At 37.8% G+C, this 22,200-nt stretch overlaps 1 protein-coding gene across 2 annotated transcripts in view; it reads right to left on the bottom strand.

Moving 5' to 3' along the window:
- The window catches only part of LOC149574888 (RNA-binding KH domain-containing protein), a 56,625-nt gene extending 34,787 nt beyond the window's left edge, over positions 1 to 21,838 (bottom strand). Inside the window, exons 1-2 of one of the 2 annotated variants that reach the window (XM_089814736.1) lie at positions 21,581 to 21,838; positions 20,174 to 20,260 (exon numbers count right to left, since the gene is read on the bottom strand). The gene's annotated coding sequence lies outside the window, so the exon portion shown is untranslated. The remainder of the gene's footprint in view (positions 1 to 20,173; positions 20,261 to 21,580) is intronic. The other variant, XM_089814734.1, reaches the window with a different exon arrangement.
- Positions 21,839 to 22,200: the final 362 nt, after the last annotated feature.

Below are 22,200 nucleotides of genomic sequence, written 5' to 3'. Positions count from 1 at the left end.
TACTTCAGGCATAAAAATATATTAGCTATCGGACTCCAAATAGCACGAATGATAGCTCGTGTAGAGCTCTCGCCGCAAAGTATCAAATTCAATCACCAAAATTAGCCTCCCCTGTGCCCTGTTGACTTACTAAAAATAGTAAGTATGCCTGAAACTAAGTAAATCAATTCCGTTTTGCCCCAAATTGGAGATGACTAGGCCAAAACACTCTAAGATCCCTTTAAACCCTTTGTTAGCCCTCAGGACCACGTAGAATTAGGCTAACACACACACACCTGATCGACTACTAAAGTGGGGACATTACAAAAAACTAGACACCTACTTTGCGTTGAACCAAATGAAGGAAAGAGATGACACAATATTTGCAACAGTCCCCCTTGAAGGGATTGCACACAAATGGTGGTATCACGGTTTAGTAACACAAGGTTATGGTGCCATAGTCTCTTATGACCAATTTTGCACAACACTGATGGAGAGATTCGACCAAAAGAATTCAGAGACACATTCTAGACAGTTAAGCTCAATAGAAACAGGTTGGCAAACTTGATGTATATATTTCAAAATTCAGCACTTATCAGTTATGGTTACTGATGTGCCTAAAAGGAAATCGATTTTTTGGTTCATGGAGGGTATAATTAAGCCTCTAAAGCTAAGTTGTTGATACTTCCTTTTTTGCCTTGAGATGCTCGTATGGTACATATCAAATTCAGATACGTCCAAAAAAACTTGTGGAATCGGACATGGTTAGAATTTTTTAGGCTAAAACCTATTTGCAATTCTCAACCCTTATCCCAAAGATTTTGTGATGACATGGCGATTTCACTGCAATTCTGGTTTGTTACGTAGCAATTTGACTTCGATTCTGGTCGTTCCTGATCATGACGTGTTAGTTTATAACTTTATAACCTTTTTTCCACTTGTGAAAACCCTAAAGTTGAATCTGGAAAGTGTTTACACCATCGCTCTCTCATTCCTTCGGCTGCAAAACAAAACCCTTTCATTGGACGGTAGAAGCAACTGCGACAACGGGAATCCACTGCAATTGCGGGGACGGTAGCCACTGCAAATGCAATGACAATCTATGTTAATCTACGTCACCTCCATGTTCATTACTGGAATCCTCTGCAACTTAAGTTCATTATGGGTATCGGGTATGTACTAAAATGATGTCTTATGAATTAAAATGATTTATGTTTTGTTTTAAAATTTATTTGATCTTTTAAACTTTAAAATATTATTTATATTATAAACTGTATATAATTTTTAATATACTAAGTTTTTAAAGTTTTTATTAAATTATAAATGACATTTAAATTTTAAATTGTAGGTTTTTTAATATTCAAGTAGAATAGTATTATATGATATTATAATGACTAAAATATGATAATGTATTTTTTTATTTAATATTTGATATAAATTAAAATGTTATAATCTTAATATATATTTATTATTTGATGTTCAAAATATATTTTAAATTTGTTTATTTTATATTTAATACTGTGTTATTAATATGCTTTTTTTTAACTTGTTGACTCTTTTAGACCACATAATGGCAACTTCTACTACTCAACCCAAAATCAATACTGACCCGAACTCAAAGAAACGCAACCAATTGGCAGCAAGGCAGAAGAATTGGTTTATGTGCATTCCAACTTGCATCTGCTCACTTATAAACAAAATCAGTACAAGGAAGGGGCACAAAGTTGTGGGACATAGATCCTGAGCGAACTGATTTGGATTTTAGCCAATGTGTTTCTGGTTGTGCAAGTGATATTGGGGCTGCATGTGTTTCCACAGGAATTTGATATATCTATCTGATATCATAACATTCAAGTTTTGACAAATTGATATGAAACTAGACTTATAGTAAATGATTATAATATATAAATGTTCTAGTGCAATATTATGGTAGTTAGTTTTGTTTCTACTTTCGGACGTACCCAAACCCCCCTCCAAAAATTGTCATACCCACGTATATGTACTTATGCCCGTACCCATACAGGCAACTTAGTCTTAAAGATTAGGTCAAAGCTTTTGACCCCCCATCCTTTCACGATGCTATTTAGCATGCAAAGAATATGGATTTATCCACACCATAGGCTAGGTTTCCCAACAAGTTTCCACAATGATCCTTGCCACAGAATTGACCCCAGAAAAAGGACAAGAAACCTAAATATACCAAACCACTACGAGAGATATCTAAACCAACCAATGGGACAGGTCATGTCAATTAATTTTATTAAAAGTGACTTTGATAAGTATTATTAAAAGTCACTTAATTAATAAAGTGACTTTATTGTAATGTCAACTTCAAATTATAAAATAAAGTTGCATTTTGGAGGAAAACAAAATAAAGTATCTCTCAAAAATAGAAAATGCAACTATTAGAGTAGGAGGAAAAAGGGAATTGTGAAGGCATTCTGGAGATTGTTATTTTTATTTTGAGCATTTTCACTGTGGGCTTGAAGCTTTGCTTTAAGGTCAAGTAGAACCCTAGGACTGAAACCCTATATGGTTTGGTGAATTGTATGATACCTCAAATCAGCCCCCTTGGTGGATTCGCTTCAGAGTTCACAGGTGTATTACATTGTTCAGTTTTGTGGATAGCTAGCCCATTCATGGCCCTGAATTGGAGATCATATCTCAGAAGAGCTTGATAATATTATAGAAGAATCATGTGGTTACGTTGCATGTAAATTTGCATGTTCTAGCATTGTATTAGCAATATAGTTAATGTAGTGACCATGCATGTTTTATATCAGAATCATTTTAAATAGATTTGTATTTGTAATTGTTTATTTCCTTGAAAATCTATATCATTTCATTTGCATGTATAGCTTGCATGTTGTTATTTGGCAATGAAATGAAGTAAATCATGTCAAAAATTGAAAATCCAAATCAGAATTAAGACAATATCCTAGTTTAGGATATATAAGTGGTATCAGAGCATAGTGACCCTGTCAGCCTATGAGGATTTCAACTGCGTGTCAAGGTTTTCAGTTGCATGTCAAGCTTAATGGTTGCATGTGAGTTAGCTGCTCCTGCATGTCAATTTAGATACAGTTTACAAGGACGGTTATCACTGCATGTAATTTCCAAGCAGTTATGGCTTGTGGATTTTCTTTGCATGTCAGTTTGGTGTATACCCAGATTGTTGCATGTTACTTTTGATCAATTTGTTTAAGTGGATTATGCATGTTAGTTTGAATTGACTCTATACACCATAGAGAGGTAGGACTACACAAATATTATACCAGAAGCGGGTCAGGAAAGTAGGGAGGAGCTGAAATTCCAGCTGAAAGTGAGATGGGTGAAAGAGGAGGTGAAAGCCAGCCTAGGGACTTAAACAATCAGCTTAATGATTTCTTGACCATTTTTGCTCAAGAGCAACAGCAAATGATGCAGACTTTCATGATGTCACAACAGCAACTTCTGATTGCAATTGGTAATTTAAGGGTACAACCACAGCCAAGGAATGAAGCTGATGAAAGAAGTGAAGCGAGATGAAAGAATCTTGCTAGAGCAACATCTAAAGTTGTTAGGACAGTAAACAAAAGGTCTTATAGACCACTTCAACCTACTTTTATCCTAAAAAGAGAAGAACAATCATCTACAAGTTCAAAACAGCAGCATAAAACAAAAGGAAATTCAATGGAGGAACACAAAAATCTACATGGAGAATTTTATAAACATTCAGATTTAGTTCGTGAGGAAAAAAGAAAAGCCTGGGGATCCACTCACATGAGGCCTCATCATCTCTGCGAGAAAATTCACAAAAGAAATCAAGAAGAGAAATAAACATGACTTATCTTGAGGTTAAGTATGAGATTGATATGGATAATGATGGTATGGATTCTTTGAGTGACCACAATGCATTTTCTAATGTATTGGTTGATTCCAATGATTTCACATTTCATACACACAAAGAAAATTCAGAACATGACATTCAAAGTGAAAGTGTTGAGAATGGAGTTTCCAATAAAGAGGTGCTTGTAAAAGTTTAAGGCATGACACAAATGCATAACAGTTGTGCTGATTGTTATAACAGCAGTGGTATATCTCTTCATCCTCAAGGTAATGCAGCTCATGATCATGGAGAAGATAATGTGATTGAGTCACCTATTGCTGGCATTCAAGCTTTGAAAGATAAGCATGAGTGGTCAGTTGATGATGCATCCTTCAAGAGGACTGAATTTCATCACCTTGGAACAACAGCACTAAATCAGACCCAAGTAATGGTTGAGAGCTGGATTGAGAGGGCAAAGAAAGCTAATTTTACAGCCCAACAAGCCAAGTTTTTCATGCAACAAATTACTATTATAGACGGACATAATGATTCTGTCGAAGTTACTATTAGTGGACCAGCCAGTCATGAGTTGACTTTGGGTGTTGATGATGATATCTACATTCAAAATTTGATATTGGCACATAGTTCTTGTGACAATACAGCTGCATATTAGTCGGCATTTGAGACAAATGACATGGGTTATTTAGGGATAAGTTACTGTCCTACATGGCTGTTCACTACATTTTCAGAATTGTTTAGGTCTACATGAGCAATGGGTATGCATTGGAATGTGTGAGAACATGACTACTTGATGGGAAATCATCACGAAATGACTCTTCTACCTTTGCCTTGGTATGATGACATCATTGTCATCTTATTTGTTGCTGGTTTGAGAGTTGCTTATCATATTATTTGGTTGGTCTATATTTATGGTTGGATGACTGATGATTATTCCTTGCTATTAAACTACTAATACATTTCATACAAGAAGTTCTATATATGGGAGACAGGTTTTGAAAAAGTTGGGCATATTTGTTTCAAATGGATTCCATTATGTTGCTTCACGGTCTGTGGTGTATTGGCATTGATATCAGAGTAAAGCAGCATTTTGGTGAAGCAGTGTTCCTGCGGTTGATATGGGATCCACATATTTGGTTCAGCACATAGGTGTGGATTGATTGAGGGCAAGCAATCTCTAGGAAGGGATGACTATAATGTCCCCAAATCTTGGCAAAATATATTATTTAAATTAATTACTTTAAAGTTGTCCCATAACTTAACTAGCAGTTGTGTGCTTTTGTGTGTGCAATGATGAAACAATAGATTTTTTTAAATTTAAAATAGAAAAATAATAAGGTAATTACATGATCTATTCTCACACTCATATAAAAAACTTATACTTGTTTATCAAACATTCAACTATATACGTGTTGATCTTAAAATGTAGACAAATAATTTAATATGCATACACTGTAAAATACTTTGTTATAACAACACTTTTCTAATATAAATTGAATACGACACTTAAATTTGATACCTCAATATAGTAATGCTCTTACATTTATAGAATTTAGCAATTTAAGTAGCTAGAAATGTATAAGATGGGGATAAATTTGTCATACAATTCATGTCATTGCATATAATTGTTAATTTTATTGTGATAAATGAAATTCATAGTAAGATTGGTGTTCTTCTAGTTTGATGTAACTTTTAAAAATTGTGTCACAAATATGTTACAGCTTGTATTTGATGTAACTTACAAAATTTGTGTCACAGATATGTTACACCTTGTAGTGTTTGATTATCTGTGGTTGTTGAGTGTGAATATGACGAGGGTTTTGTTTCAAATAGTGCTAGGTCATGTGTCAGAGTAGTGTCTTGTCCTTGTGACAGAGTATGTTTTTTGGTGTGAAAAAAGTTGTCAAGTTTTATCACTTTTTATGTGCTTAGAGTTTTCCTTTTCCAAAAGGTTTCGTGACAGTGAACTCATTTTCTAGCACGCCCCTATGTCAGTCTAGTTTTCAAAATTATTTTCTCTTTGCAGTTTCTCATTTTCAGTCATATTTAAGTATTTCCCCATAGTGGGTGGCAACTCAGTCAAAGGTTTTAGTAGCTAGTGTTGTTTTTGAAATATTGATTGAAATGGCTGATAAGAGGAGAAACACAAGAGCCTATGCAAAAGCAAATCCAGAGATCCTTTATACACAAAGCTGCCCCAAGTTGGTAGAAAGAACTTACCTAGGAAGAACAGAGATTCTAGCCGCACATGGAAATCCCGAGATAATGTTTTAAATTATTCTCAGTATCAACTTGTAGTAGAAAGGGAATCCTCATCTTTGAATTCTAAATCTGAGAGTACGAGACTTTTGGGTGAAATCTTCACTACCCCTTTGCCCGAGGAGAGATTATACCAGGATAAGAAGGTTTCTTCTATTGGAGATACTGCTTTTAGATCGAATGTGTCTAAAGAAATAGATCAACGTTGGAAATACAATAACACCCTAGATAGTAGGCAAAATCTTGGGCATATCCCATTTGTTGAGAGGAACCTTATTGATCTGAGTGATCCTGTAGATTCAGACACTACCTCTGCAGATCCTGAAGAATTGTTGTCTGAAGTTGAAACACTTAGAAAGAAGGTTGCGGAGGAAAATGCCAAACGCATCGTTCGGAACAGGAGAAGGAAAGGATCACCATGAACGCCCTTATAGAAAGGGAGAATCTGCTCAGAAGAATAGAAATGCTTAAAGAGCAAAATAGGAAGTTGGAGGAGAAGTCTTCAACTCTGCATTCGGATATATTTGGAGATATTGGAGAAATGAGATCTAAGGTTCAAGACCAAGATCATACACTATGTGAGAAGGAAGGAACTGTTATTTCACAAATCAAACCCTATAAACCTCTTGAAGAGGATGTAATAGACCTCACTATTAAGAATGTTGATAAAGGAAAGCAAAAGGTTGTTGGTATTCATATCAATGAACCTGTTGCTACATCTAAGGTGAGTTCTGATATCTCCAAAATTGATTTGGAACTGGAAAGGGCTAGGAAAGAGAAAGAAGATCTGGCAAAAGAGTTAGAGAAGGTTGAAAATGAAGCTCCAACAGCAGAAATGAAGAGAAAAATCCAATTCCTAAAGTCCACCTCTGGTCTAACAGTTGGGCAAAACCAAGCCTCACAAGGTATATATCTTCTATCCCAATATGTGGTCCCGTAAGAAGTGGTCAGGGAATTTCCCAGTCAGTACCAGCCTCTTTTTCCACCACAACCGATCAATTAACTATAGCACAACAAGGGAAAATCTTTGTGCAAACTCAAACTACAGGACCTAGTTCTTCCAATGTGTTAGGATCTCAAAAAAGGCTCATATATATGGAAAGATATAAGCAAATATCTTTTATAAGTATCCCTGGTTACCCAAATCCCATATCAAATGAAATAAGAGACAAAGTGTCAAAATCCTCGGGGAACAATGTTGTTAGTGGTATAGAACACCTTAGGAACTATATTGACATGTTGAATGATTATGAGGTGGAACATGAAGATGTTTTTATGAAACTACTTGTGCACTCACTCACAGAGGATGCTAGAGATTGGTTTAGGAGACTCCCTGATGACAGTATTGGTTCATGTGATGTCCCCTTCTAGCTAGAGACATCACTTTAGCTGGTGATTAGCCTATCAGAGACCCTCGTAGGCTAATAAGATTGGATAGAGGGTCACCTTGGTGTGGAGATCCTCCAAGGACCAAAGCAGAGTACTCTTCTGGGTTGCCAGAGTTTGTTTATGATGAGTTTTCCTTTGAGTTTGGCTTGGTCAGGCTATTTTTAGCAGTTTTGGAGTTATAAAGATAGACCCCTGCTATTTTTAGAAAAGGGGTATGGTCATATGCAGTTCTAGTCATATGCAGTTCTATCATGTTAGCTCCCAATCCAAACGACATTCAAAAATGTTGAGTAATAATGGAGATATTAATGTTTATTTAGTTAAAATAAACATTATTGGTTTTGAGCCTATATTGTTAAGTTATTATATATAACTTAAGTGAGGGTCATGATATCATAAAAGGGGCCATTGTTTCAATTAATTGTGGGTCCAAGCTTATGGAAAAATTAAAAGGGATTTTCTAAGTTTTAATGTAATAACATTTTTTATGTTATTATTATATCTTTTATCCCACATTGAGCGTGGAGACTCATTCTGGAGTCGAGGAGTCCTTATAAACAAACCTTGTCTTCCTTCAAGAGGAGGTTATGAGAATTGCTTAAAAACTTTGCCTTGTGAAATTTCTTGAAGTTGTGGCAACAAGGGTTTCTACTAGTTTGAGAAGAATTCAGACTGTGGAGAACGTAGTATCTTCAGAGTTGATGCAATTTGAGGGTGTGAAATATCACTTGAATTTTGCCTGTGAGTTGACTTCATTCTGGAGTCAATATTGTGTTTCAGTAGGGAAAAAGTGGATGAATCTGTTTACAGGTTAGAAGGGGTTATAACAGCAGCTACAGTGCTGTGAACAGTACAGCGCTACAGTGAATTAAAAATCAGAGATTTAATATTGCGGTTTTTGATAGGCGCTGCCCAAGGAGGAAGCAACCAGCAGCGTGGTTGCATATTGGAGACAAAAATCAGGTTTTTTTCAACTATTAATGATGATGTTTTTAATGTATTCTTCATAGTTACACCACCCTGGGGGACGGGGGGACGGCGAAACGGGGGGACAAGTTTCCGGGACGGGGGGACAGAGGGGCCTTAATTTGGGGACGGCGGGGGGACGGTGGGGGGACGGCGGCAGGGGACAAGATGGGTGTATATATCTATGCATATGGTATTTAAAAATGTTAGTTATGAAAATATGTATTGCAATATAGGATGTAAAGATGTAAAAGAGTGAATACTTGAAACATTGCATTGAATTGGAACATCGAACATTAAACATAAATAGTTGAATTTGCAAATAGTGAATAGCAGGATGTCCCCCATCCTCGGTGGAGGTGGTGGAATCTAGTGGCACCGCTGGGGATGGGGAGACGGAGTCCCGAAGTCTCCGATGCGTTGAAGTCTCCGAGACGTCGGGCAAGAAGGGGGGGGACGCGTCCCCGTGTTACTATGGTATTCTTCCAACCATAAGTATTGTACATACATTAGGAGCCATCCGAATAAATGAATTTGATTAGCATTATAACCAGATTTGAGTTATAATTTTAGGTAAGATTAGTTTTCAATATTTTTATTTTCTTTTCATCAACTCAAAAACCCAAAAATAGCTTAAAACATTCAAAAACAAACCAAAAACAATCATTACACCCAGGGAAACAAACAGTGATCAGCGTAGGGCCTATTTGGGGTTCCTACATTGGTATCAGAGCCTCATTCCTGCCATCCTGAGGGTTTGGGGAGTCATATGCAGCCACTGGAAATTGGACCACACAGGTACCATACTCGTAGGAGAGCTCTGATTGAAAGAGAACAGTTACAGGAAACAGGAAATATGGAAGAGAGGCATGATCGTAGTCCACCTAGAAACAGGAGGAATAATGATGATCAGGATACCAGAGAATTCTACCGTGCTATGGTTACAGGGCAGCAGCAGATGGCACAGGCATTAAAGGCACTCACTACTATGGTAGAAAGGATGAACCCACCTGTTAGACAAAATGGGGAGCCGGGAGAACAAGGAGATAACAGGAGTGCTACAGGTAATCAAAGACCACAACGGACCCATTCCAAAACAGCTGATAGGCCTACACGCCCTACATTTGTTCCGAAGGAGCCAGAAGAAGCTCCGGTAGAGGAGGCGACAGGAGACCCCATATTCGCAGATGCACTCATGGCTGCAAATGATGAATGGGAATTATTAGCTCCGCAGGTTCGGGAGACGATGACCTTTGAATGCTTTGTAAATCAAAGGAGAGAGCATTACAGGTCACTCAGACAGGATAGGAGGCCTAGAGGTCAAAATAGTGAGCTGAAGAGGGCTACAGGCAAGCTTACTATGCCTACATTTGATGGGAGTGGTAAGATGACAGCTCAAGCTTGGATTCATAAGCTTGACACATTTTTGGCACTGAGGCCAATGACAGAGATTGAAGCTATCAATTATGCCACCTTGCATTTGGAGGGAATAGCACATGATTGGTGGTACCGTGGTATGGTAACACTTCAGCATAACCAAGTGACAGAATACCAAGACTTCGTGGATAGGTTGGTTGAAAGATTTGACAAAAAAGATCCAGAGATTTACTTCCGGGGCTTAGCACAGCTGAAACAAACAGGCAACTTGGAGTATTTCATTGGTGAATTTCAGCGGTTGGCAGTCATGGTGCCAAACATTTCAGAGCATAGATTGATAGTTCTTTTCATTGAGGGTCTATCCGAACCACTGAAAGGTTGGATAAAGGCATTTGATCCTATTTCTTTACAGGAAGCGATGAAAAAGGCAAGAAGTATGGACCATGCAGTCCCAACAAACAAATTTCAGTCCAAAGGAGCATCTTCTAGTAAGGATAACAAACCATTTTATAAAAAACCAGAGAGGACTGATTTTTAAAATGATTCTAAAGATAAAACTCCAGCACCTTTTGACAAGGAAACATTAAACGATTTGAGAAAGAAAAAATTATGTTTCTACTGTAAGGGACCCTATGATGCAAACCATGATTGTCCTCTTAGGCCAAAGGGAAAAGCTAACAGAGTTATGTGGGCATACTATGAGGAATCAGAATCAGATAATTCAGATCAGCAGTCTGATATAGAGGAAATAGATGGTGAAAAAGAAGAAGACAAGGCTGAAAACTTGTCTAAAATGGAGTCCAAGGATGGGGAAGGAGATGGGCAACTTAGGGAAGCTCGTCTCACTAGTATTAAGCAAGAAGGGTCATTCCGGATGAGAGGAGTACTCGTTGGACAGCGAGTCATAACCTTGGTTGATACAGGTGCCACTCATAATTTCATTGATGCTAGGATGGTGGAGAAGCGTGGCATACAAACAGAGGAGTTTGGGGGAATTAGAGTGAGGGTAGCGGATGGCTATGTCCTCAAATGTGATCGTAGGATCACTGGACTCCCATTGAAAGTTAATAATTATGACTTTAAGGCAGATTTTTATGTTGTACCTATGGGAGATACAAATATAGTTCTTGGGATGAGTTGGTTGCACGATATTGGTGAGTTCACTCTTAACCTCAAGGAGATGGAGATGAGGTTTAAAGTGAATGGGAAGACACATATTCTTAAGGCAATCAGGGACAATGATCTCAGGATGGTCTCTTTTCGTAGAATGGCTAGATTGATTCGACATGATCAGGTAGAGTGGGCAGCAGAGTGCATGTTGATGCCATCACAAGAGGGACAGCATAAGATTGAATATCCTCCTGATATTCAAGAGCTTAGAGTTAAACACTCTAAGGTGTTCAGTGACATTCCACCAAGTAGACCACTAGACAGAGGTATTGAGCACATCATTGAGTTAGAGGAGGGGGCTAAGCCCATCATGATTACACCTTACAGGCATCCGAAGAGGTTGAAGGATGAAATTGAGAAAACCATAAAGGAGTTACTTGCTATGGGCCACATTAGACCAAGTAAGTCTCCTTTTGCTTCTTCAGTGGTGTTAGTAAAGAAGAAGGATGGGACATTGAGGATGTGCATTGATTACAGAGTGCTTAATATGAAGACGATTAAAAACAAATACCCCATTCCCAGGATCGATGAGTTGATAGATGAGCTTCATGGAGCTTGCTTCTTCTCAAAGATAGATTTGAGATCAGGTTATCACCAGATCAAAGTTAGAGAGCAGGATATCGAGAAGACAGCCTTTAGATGTCATTGTGGCCATTTTGAGTTTGTAGTTATGCCATTTGGGCTAACTAACGCACCTGCTACTTTTCAGGCAACAATGAATAAGGTTTTCCATCCTCAGTTGAGGAGATTTGTACTTGTCTTCTTCGATGATATCTTGGTATATAGTAGATCTTGGGAGGAGCACTTGGTTCACCTGGACACGGTGCTGGTATATTGGACAGAGAATCCTTGTATGCAAAGGAGTCGAAGTGTGATTTGGGCATGACAGAGTTGTTGTACTTGGGTCACATCATCAGTGCAGAGGGCGTGTGCATGGATCCTGAAAAGATTCGTGCCATTGTGGAGTGGCCTTCACCGGTGAACCTTACACAGTTGAGGGGCTTTCTAGGACTGTGGTTTCTACAGAAGGTTTGTGGATGGATATTCCAGGCATGCGGCACCCTTGACAGATTTGATGAGAAAGGGAGCTTTCTTGTGGACTCTTGAGGCACAGGAGTGTTTTGAGAAATTTAAGGGGTTGATGACTTCTTGTCCAATGTTAGCATTACCAGATTTCAGCAAACCTTTTGAGCTACATTGTGATGCTTCCGGAGAGGGCATTGGAGTGGTGCTTATGCAGGAGAAGCACCCTATTGCTTATGAGAGCAGGAAATTGAGAGGGCCAGAGCGGAGCTTCAGCATATATGATAAGGAGATGTTAGCCATTATGCATGCTTTGGCCAAATTCAGGCAATATTTGGTAGGTAGCAAATTTTGTATCAAAACCGACCATAATAGCCTAAGACACTTTTTGGGGCAGCGAGATGTCAATGATAGGCAGCAAAAGTGGGTGAGCAAGTTACAGTCCTATGACTTTGACATTACATATTTTAAGGGGACACAGAATGTAGTTGCTGATGCCTTATCACGTAGGCCCCATTTGAGCTTATTGACAGACATATCGGAGGATTGGAGACACTTGATCCTTGCAGAGTATGCAAAGGACACTTGGGCAGCTAGATTCATAGATGGGACTATTCAGGACAGCAGATACACCCTTGTGAATGAGCTCATCATTTACAAAGGACGAATATTTTTGGTCCCAGAATCAGTAGTGAGGAGGGTGGTTTTGAAATCTTTTCATGATTCACCTATGGCAGGACATCCTAGTTTCTACAAGACATACCGACAGATTAGAGAGCGATTCACATGGAAAGGGCTCAAAGCAGAGGTACTTCAATATGTTAGGGAGTGTCCCACTTGTCAGCAAAATAAGCAAGAACACTCCTATCCAGCCGATTTACTTCAGCCACTTCCGATTCTTGATAGGAAGTGGGAGTGTTTGTCTATGGACTTCATCATAGGACTGCCTAGAGCCCAAGGCAGAGACTGCATATATGTGGTTGTGGATCGCCTTACGAAGTTTGCACACTTCTTTCCGATCACTGCTACACAGGTGGCAGAGTTGTTCTTCAAAGAGATATTCAGATTACATGGCTTACCTCGGAGCATTGTAAGTGACAGAGACAGCAGGTTTATGAGTCACTTTTGGCAGGAGCTATTCAAGTTGTGTGCGACAGAGCTCACTCCGAGCACTAGCTACCACCCTCAGACAGATGGTCAAACAGAGATAGTAAACAAATGGGTGGAGGGATATCTCAAAAATTATATAGCAGGGCAACAGAGGGCATGGGTAAAATGGATTTATCTCTGTGAGTATTGCTACAATACCACTTATCACATGTCTATTCAGATGTCACCCTTTATGGCCCTATATGGGTATGAGGCACCCAATTTTATGGATCTGCTTTTGAGTGACAGTAGAGTGCCCAGTGCAGGTGATTTGTTACAGGAGAGTCAAGACCTTGTTAAGACTCTCAAGGATAATCTAACTAAGGCACAAAATCAGCAAAAGCAGTATGCAGATCAGAAGAGGACTGAGCGGACTTTTGAGGTTGGAGACATGGTGTATCTTATGTTGCAGCCTTACCGTCAATCCACTCTCAAGAAGAGTGGTGCCGAGAAACTCAAGCCACGATACTATGGTCCATTTAGGATTATCAGAAAAGTGGGAGAGGTGGCTTATGAGTTAGACTTGCCGGCGGAGAGCAAGGTGCACAATGTTTTTCATGTGTCACGCCTCAAAAAGGCGCTAGGGCATCATATTGTGCCTTCTACAGTACTACCACCCCTGGATGATGAGGGAAAACTTGTTTTGATACCGGAGGCTATCATTGATTTTAGAGAGAGGAACTTGAGGAAACGTACCATCCGAGAATATTTGGTGAAGTGGAAGGATTTGCCGGTAGAGGATGCTACTTGGGAGAGCGAGGAGATTTTACAGCATCCAGAGTTGAGATTGCTTGAGGACAAGCAATTTCAGGGAGGGCGGATTGTGATGTCCCCTTCTAGCTAGAGACATCACTTTAGCTGGTGATTAGCCTATCAGAGACCCTCGTAGGCTAATAAGATTGGATAGAGGGTCACCTTGGTGTGGAGATCCTCCAAGGACCAAAGCAGAGTACTCTTCTGGGTTGCCAGAGTTTGTTTATGATGAGTTTTCCTTTGAGTTTGGCTTGGTCAGGCTATTTTTAGCAGTTTTGGAGTTATAAAGATAGACCCCTGCTATTTTTAGAAAAGGGGTATGGTCATATGCAGTTCTATCATGTTAGCTCCTAGTCCAAACGACATTCAAAAATGTTGAGTAATAATGGAGATATTAATGTTTATTTAGTTAAAATAAACATTATTGGTTTTGAGCCTATATTGTTAAGTTATAATATATAACTTAAGTGAGGGTCATGATATCATAAAAGGGGCCATTGTTTCAATTAATTGTGGGTCCAAGCTTATGGAAAAATTAAAAGGGATTTTCTAAGTTTTAATGTAATAACATTTTTTATGTTATTATTATATCTTTTATCCCACATTGAGCGTGGAGACTCATTCTGGAGTCGAGGAGTCCTTATAAACAAACCTTGTCTTCCTTCAAGAGGAGGTTATGAGAATTGCTTAAAAACTTTGCCTTGTGAAATTTCTTGAAGTTGTGGCAACAAGGGTTTCTACAAGTTTGAGAAGAATTCAGACTGTGGAGAACGTAGTATCTTCAGAGTTGATGCAATTTGAGGGTGTGAAATATCACTTGAATTTTGCCTGTGAGTTGACTTCATTCTGGAGTCAATATTGTGTTTCAGTAGGGAAAAAGTGGATGAATCTGTTTACAGGTTGGAAGGGGTTATAACAGCAGCTACAGTGCTGTGAACAGTACAGCGCTACAGTGAATTAAAAATCAGAGATTTAATATTGCGATTTTTGATAGGCGCTGCCCAAGGAGGAAGCAACCAGCAGCGTGGTTGCATATTGGAGACAAAAATCAGGTTTTTTTCAACTATTAATGATGATGTTTTTAATGTATTCTTCCAGCAATAAGTATTGTACATACATTAGGAGCCATCCGAATAAATGAATTTGATTAGCATTATAACCAGATTTGAGTTATAATTTTAGGTAAGATTAGTTTTCAATATTTGTATTTTCTTTTCATCAACTCAAAAACCCAAAAACAGCTTAAAACATTGAAAAACAAACCAAAAGCAATCATTACACCCAGGGAAACAAACAGTGATCAGCGTAGAGCCTATATGGGGTTCCTACAGTTCATGGGATGATCTCGAAAAGTGTTTCAAGGAACAGTATGGAGATAACACTAATGCTAGTTTTGTCTTGAACGAATTTAATAATATCAAAAAGAATCAAAACGAATCCACTTTTGATTTCAATGTTAGGCTCCAAAAGGGGATGTACAAGTTGTTCCACGTCATGAGATTGGATGAGAATGTGTGTTTGACTACCTACTTTAATGCATTTGATAATAAAATGGCATGCATACTAAGGGATAAAGATCCTAAGACATTGAGGGATGCTTTTAAGATAGTTGTAAACATTAGAAACAATAGGAGAGCATCTGGGAAGTTAGGAAGAAGGGATGATCCAAAATTGTTTAATCCTCGGGGTAACAAGAAGGAAGGAGATAAGCCTGGCACAAATAAGAAGCCGGAGGAGGATAAGATGGATCAAACGTTGAATTTATTGAAGAACTTGAAACCTCCACCCAATAATGTGAATAAGCCTAATACTGGTGAAACGCCACAATTTAATAACAACTTCAATAGGTAAACCAGATTACAAAATTACCCCTACAATACACAATGGAAAGATGGTAAACCTATTAATAATCCTGTGCAAGGCGCAAATGAGAAGAATACACCAGATCCATTACAAAGGAACTCTGTAAATATGGTCGAGGAAGTGCCTTCCTATATGGTTTGTCAATCCCCCCATTTTCCTGAATATTGTGCAGTCACTCTATCATTTTTTGCATCCCAACAATCACAATCCGAAGGAGAGGAAGACAAAAATATGATGATGCAACTTGTAACATGACCAGCTCATGTTGCGATTGTGAAGAATTAGATATAGAAGGATATGAAGTGGATATAAACAATCAGCGAGATGTATATCAAGTCTATCATCGGCAAATTTTCTCAGATGATGAAAGTGAAATTGATGATAGAGCATGCAAGATGACCTCAAAGGTACGACACGTGAATTTGAGAAAACAGTCTAAGGAAGAAATTGATAAGATAACTGCAAAAATGGTTGCCCAAGTTCATAGCACCTACAACTTGAGAAATAGAACAGTGAACAATGGTGTTGGCAATACCTCAAGTATTTTCATCAAGGATGCAACTCACAAAATGAATGATGACAACAAGGGAAAGAATCAAATAATTGTCAAAACAAAAGATATCAAAGCCAAAAAATGGGAACCTAAGAAGATATGCAAACCCAAAACGTAGATCCAATCAAGACAACAGTGGAAGAAAAGAAGCTAAAACCTAATATTGTTCAAAAGGTTGAGGATTATGCTGTCCAAGGGCAAGAAAATAAAGGTATTTTAGATAAACCTCTTATTTATGATCCTATTGATATGATATCTATGCTGTCACAAATTATTGTAAAGGTCCCTTTATCGCAAATGTTTAGAATAAAAGAGCATAAGAATATAGCCTACACTTGATTTAAGGAGTCTTAGGGTTTGAGAAATTAGTCGTCTTGCATCCCTTCTTCAGTCCTTAAGTTAGAAGAATTACAAGCATTCATCTGATATATTGGAATTTATACCAAGAATTGATAAAAATGTGGAAGACTAATAAATTCCTACGTATATCTGCCTCAATCTTGCAGAATTCAAAGGGAAGAAGACTAAAGAAGTCTTAATAGTTGGTCCTTTTGATTTGCCTTTAGAATACTTGTTATGGTTTTTGACTAACTCCTAGGTATTTTGTATAACTTCAAAAGGTGGTTAAAATCTTGTCAAATCAGAAGCCAACAAAATGGCGACTCTGCTAGGGATATAACAAGTATTCTAAAAGCAAATCAAACAGACCAACTTACCCTAGTTTGTAAAAGTTTTTGGTATCAGATTGACCCTAATTTGCATTAATTATTGTCATGTTTGTAGTATCTTGTTTGGGGATATTACAAGCACTGTGAGGGGGACAACCACTAAGGACACCCCATTGCAGGTACATTTTAGTTCCCACATCGAGGGACTATTGGTGAATCATAGTTAACTCCAACCACAAAAGAATGGAAGAGGGCAGCATGGAGGGAGAACCACTATCTTGGAGCACCCTTCTATGCCTCCTTACTCCACATCTTCTATAATTGGAAATTTAAGTATTGCATAATGATGAAGACATATTCTCTTTATGTGTACGTATACGTGTGTGTGTGTGTATGACTCAAGTTACAAATCTCATAATTTAAGAAACCATCTATTTGGTAAACCCTAACCTTAATCTGTTGCAAGTGTTATTTAGGGCACATTAGAAAGGAGACATCACAGAGTTTTATATTTGAATAATAAATACTGAAATCAGAATACGGTTTAAATTTTTGTTACAACTTACTGCCAAACCACTGTTAATGTCAGTGATATAAACTATGTTATGAATTGAGATCACAATTTAATTATTTCTGTTATACTAGTTTCAATGCTGTCACTGTCATATTTTTTAGAAATTTATTTATTGAGGTCATTGTCTTAATGATCCAAACAACTGTCATTGCATATGTAATATTGGTTGTTGCCATACTGCTGTCACTATCTTAATTTTACTATTGTGTGAATCAAACTTGAAGGAATTTGGATATTCTTATAAGTGCGTGCGTCTGTGCTACCATCCCCAAAAAAAGGCACCCAAGCTACCATCTCCAACAGACATCCCCTGCCTTCCCACTGTCCTGCCCCCAAAAAGCCATGGAACATAGGATACAACAGTTGTGTTTAATAAAAACAAAGAGATTGAAAAAAACAGTGTTACTCAGAGACATGTCCCCGACCTAAAAATCCCTATCCCTGCACGGAAATGTTTCGGGGACTTGGGACAGCTAGCAGACATCCACACCTCATCCCCTTCAATTGAAAATTCACAAGAAATGTCCCAGAAACTTGGCGAATTTGGAAAATTATTTTGGGGATGCCCAAACATACCGGGGACAGTTCAGGACGCCTTTGAAGTCCTTAGGATGGATGGGCATCCCCAATTAGATAGGCAACATCAGCACTTCAAAAAACATTTTTCTTTTATAAAACTCTTATCTTTTATAAATTTAAAGTGGGCCCCTCCTTCCAAGTTCACCCTTACATGCTTATAACTATTGGTAGTTAATTCCTGTTATTTGGAGTCCTCTGATTAGTATTTGACAACATTACATTAAGGGCCTGTTTGGTTGCAAGCATAAGAATGGAGAATGGGAATACATATTGGGAATAGGAATGGTTATTCCAATAACAGCTATTTTTCGCAATGGGTATAGGCTCATTTTAGAGGCAAAATGGGAATATGCTGAGTTGTCGGATTCGTCCCCTACTGCTCGGATTCAGGTCCGGGTCCGCATGGGTCCGGATTTGCCCACGGGTCCGGGCAGGGTCCTTAGTTTGGACTGTGGGTTCACCTATGTCCTTGTTGGAGCGAACCCAAACGAACCCATAGCGAACCCAACAGGACTTGGGGCTAAAACAACTTTAAAGAGTGTATTTTTTTGTTTTTTTTCTGATGTACCTCTAAAAGGAACTTAATAAAAAATATTTCGCTCATCTAATCTCTTATGTTGAGGAGGAGGATGATATAGCAGCATATGGGACTAGTGGAACCAATTTGGGTTCCAATGATGAGGATCTAGATATAGTTGCAGTTGGGGATGAAGCCATTGACCCCTCATTTTATGATGATCCATTTGACCCTTGAAGGGCATTTGATACAATAATTATTGATAAACTACTAAACACTTGTCATCTATCAAATGTTTCAAACTTTATTATTTGATGAACTAGTCTATGTTTTGCAATTTAGTAATTCAATGTATAATTTTCTTTACAATCATGAAGATCGATTAATGAGCGAGTATTTAATGTTTATCGTTGACATTTGGCATTGATCAATGATCAAGCAACAGTTATTCATACTGTGAAATGACTCTGTTTTGCCACTATGCATGTTTCTCTTGTGTGTGTTTATATATATATATACACACTCACGAACCCACCCACGAACCCAAATGGGAAAAAACAAATTGCCCGAACCCACAAACCCGAACCTCGAACCCGAATCCGTCCCCAAACCCGAATCCGCAACTTAGGGAATATGTATTCTTATTCCCTGTTCCAATTGACAAACAAAACAGAAAACGTATTACAAATTTTCTATTCCTATTCCAGCAATCAAACGGGCCCTAAGGATCGTGAAATTTAAGAATCTTGTTATAGTCATGCTATACGCTCGGACTCATATACTCTGGACTGTTTGCAAGATGTTGGGAACGTCTAAAAAGTACATTGCAGAACTAGAGCATGCATTTTTATGACATTTTGTTGCAATACATCAGTGTTGGGTTGATTTGGGTCCTTCATGGAAGATATGGTAAATATTAGACGTTGCACCAAGTTACCATCTTATTGTAACAGAAATAACATGACTCAAACTATATAGCAGATCTTTTTGTATTAACATCAGTCATTTGCAATGAGTTGGAGGTGTAGTTTCCAAATTAAATGTGAGTGATGTGTTTCAATTTGGAAGGTGGGTTATTGTTTTTGTCACTATTGAAGATGAATTGTAGACTATGTTCTTGGGTTTATTTCAATTTTTAATATTAATATTTTAATATTACATGCACCTTGACAATAATTCTAAATTATAATGCATATTAAGCATTAAGTTTGACTATTGAAATGTTGTATGTTGAGGTTCTATAATGTGTAAGTGACATGGTTTATCCATGTTTTCATATTAATGTAATGTATGTATGCAAATATCCCTATATAGTTTATATGTATGGTCGTCCCCTTGCCATCCCTATACTTGACAAAAAAAATTGACACCCAGAAACTTGTCCACAGATCTATTGCCTTTCCCGTCCTGGAAACTTGGGGTAATACTGGAAAAAATATAAAAAACAGAATAATGTGATGAATTTGTATAATAATGTGTTTGATATGTAGAATTTAATTTGAGAAGAAAGAGGAACACAAATACTAGCATTATCAGTCAGGGTTTGCACTGGGTCCACTGGAGCAACCAATAAAATTGAAGCCCTAGAAGAGAGTCCGATGTCACAATGCTTTACCTACAACCAGCAGAGTTCACAATCAGATGCTTATGAGTCCAGGGTAATATGTATGTAGAAAAAGTACACTTAAACTATAAGTTCAGAATTTATGTTTAGGCTCTTCAAGCCTTTTAGTGTCCAACATGAGGTAAAAGGTCAATTAGAACTTTGCAGGCTCTTGTCAATTAATCATTATGACCCAAAAACTTTCTAAAGAGCTCTTGTCAAACATTACCAAAAAAGCAAGGTCTTTCACTTGATAGAATATAACCAACATTTGTATATAGCCCTTCTACTAATGCTTAGACTGCAGTTAATTTGTTTCTTTGATTTCAAACTTGAGGAAAAACATAAAGCTAACTTTTAAGCCCCACCCTAGCCAATAAACATATTTAGCATATGCAAGCTCCATGGTGATGGAAGAGAACTTCACACTCACACACAGAGGCGTTTGATATCACACTGAACCCATTAGATTTCAACTTCATGACCAAAGATAAAACACGGCATGGGCGTTGCAAATCTATCTACATCCGCAAGAATAGACAATCTAGATCCAATCAATATCTTCTGGACGAGCACACATCCTTGTTGGTGCTTAGGTAGCTAATAAGTGTGTACTTGCATTTAAACCTCAAACCCTGTGCCTCATCAGCTGAACATGAAAAACCATGGACAAGTTTTATGAACTGCCAACCACCAAGAAACCTAAGCTTCTTTCCCTAGCTTCAAAGAATATATCTCCAGATACAATGAGTACCACATACTCTTTTTATTTTTACTATAAGTGAAAAAACAGATCTGCCTTTTGAAATACAAAGGAATGTCGTGATTGCTCTTTACGTTGTACTTATTAAACATTTAAACGCAAGTTGCAGGTATCATGTTTCGCTAGCACTTCTTGTCAAGGTACTCTGATGTGGTTAAATTTTCTCCCAATTTTGGGTCGTAAGATCGAAACTTAACATTAAGTTCAACAATATAAAGCAAGCGCAAAGAAAACTATATCAGATTAGTAGGACTAAAATTCCCTTGGACGCTTGAAAAGGGGATTCTCATATACCAAATTAGCGTATAGCTTAACAGATACCCAAAAGAGAACAAAATGATTTTAAGTAGTATGCATAGAGGTCATAACTGAAGATGTTACTAAAAACACACAACAACATACCAAACCCCCGGTAAACGTTAATTTTTTCAATAGGAACTGATATATAATTGAATATATAATATGTATTTTTGCTCGAGCATTATTTTCTGATTATTAATGGACGAGCCCTGAGTAAGAAGGTTCGACTGCAAGACTCTCAAATAAGAATAAAAGTCGAATGTTATTACCTCAACAACTTCAAAATTTTCTATGCCGACAGATCAGCGGGATGAACCCCCTTTCCTAGGGATTTGAAACACTGTAGTAGATCCTGCAACCGTTATTCAAATTAAGATTTAAGCAAAACCCTCGCCAGCAAAAATGGAGTAATGTGCAGAAGTTAGCCCCGCTACCTGAGGAGTGGCCTCACAATTTTTTAATCCGCAATTTTTTACATGACCTAGTAATTTAGAGCTGTTAATGTATCTTATTCCAACACAGCCGATAAGCTGTTTTGCGGCTATTGGGGTTTTTTTATAACGGATTTCATATTGCTGCATTGATTAGGGGAAGAGATCCGCTAGTCGCTTAGGCTTTCGTGTAGCTAGAATTTTTAAAATGTATATCAAAATTTGTCGATTTTTCTGGTGAACCTAGGTAGCTGACTAAAGAGCTTAAAGCTAACATTTCAGCTTCTTCTCATTTCTAACATTTCAGCTTCTTCGCATTTACAGAGCTCTTTATAGATCTCGTAGAATGTTAGGTGGTCTAAAAGTGTCATTTTAAAACATTCGTTGGAACCCTTATGTTCATCTCCCAATAGTCACTCACCAAAAGAAATAGTAGTTTTTGGACAAATGGACCAATC

The sequence above is a fragment of the Cupressus sempervirens genome, chromosome 2, assembly GCF_028749045.1.
Source record: "Cupressus sempervirens isolate cs-2001-9-10 chromosome 2, ASM2874904v1, whole genome shotgun sequence".
Classification (NCBI taxonomy): domain Eukaryota; kingdom Viridiplantae; phylum Streptophyta; class Pinopsida; order Cupressales; family Cupressaceae; genus Cupressus; species Cupressus sempervirens.
Note: the sequence above shows the minus strand (reverse complement) of the source record. Positions and strands in the feature narration are given on the sequence as shown.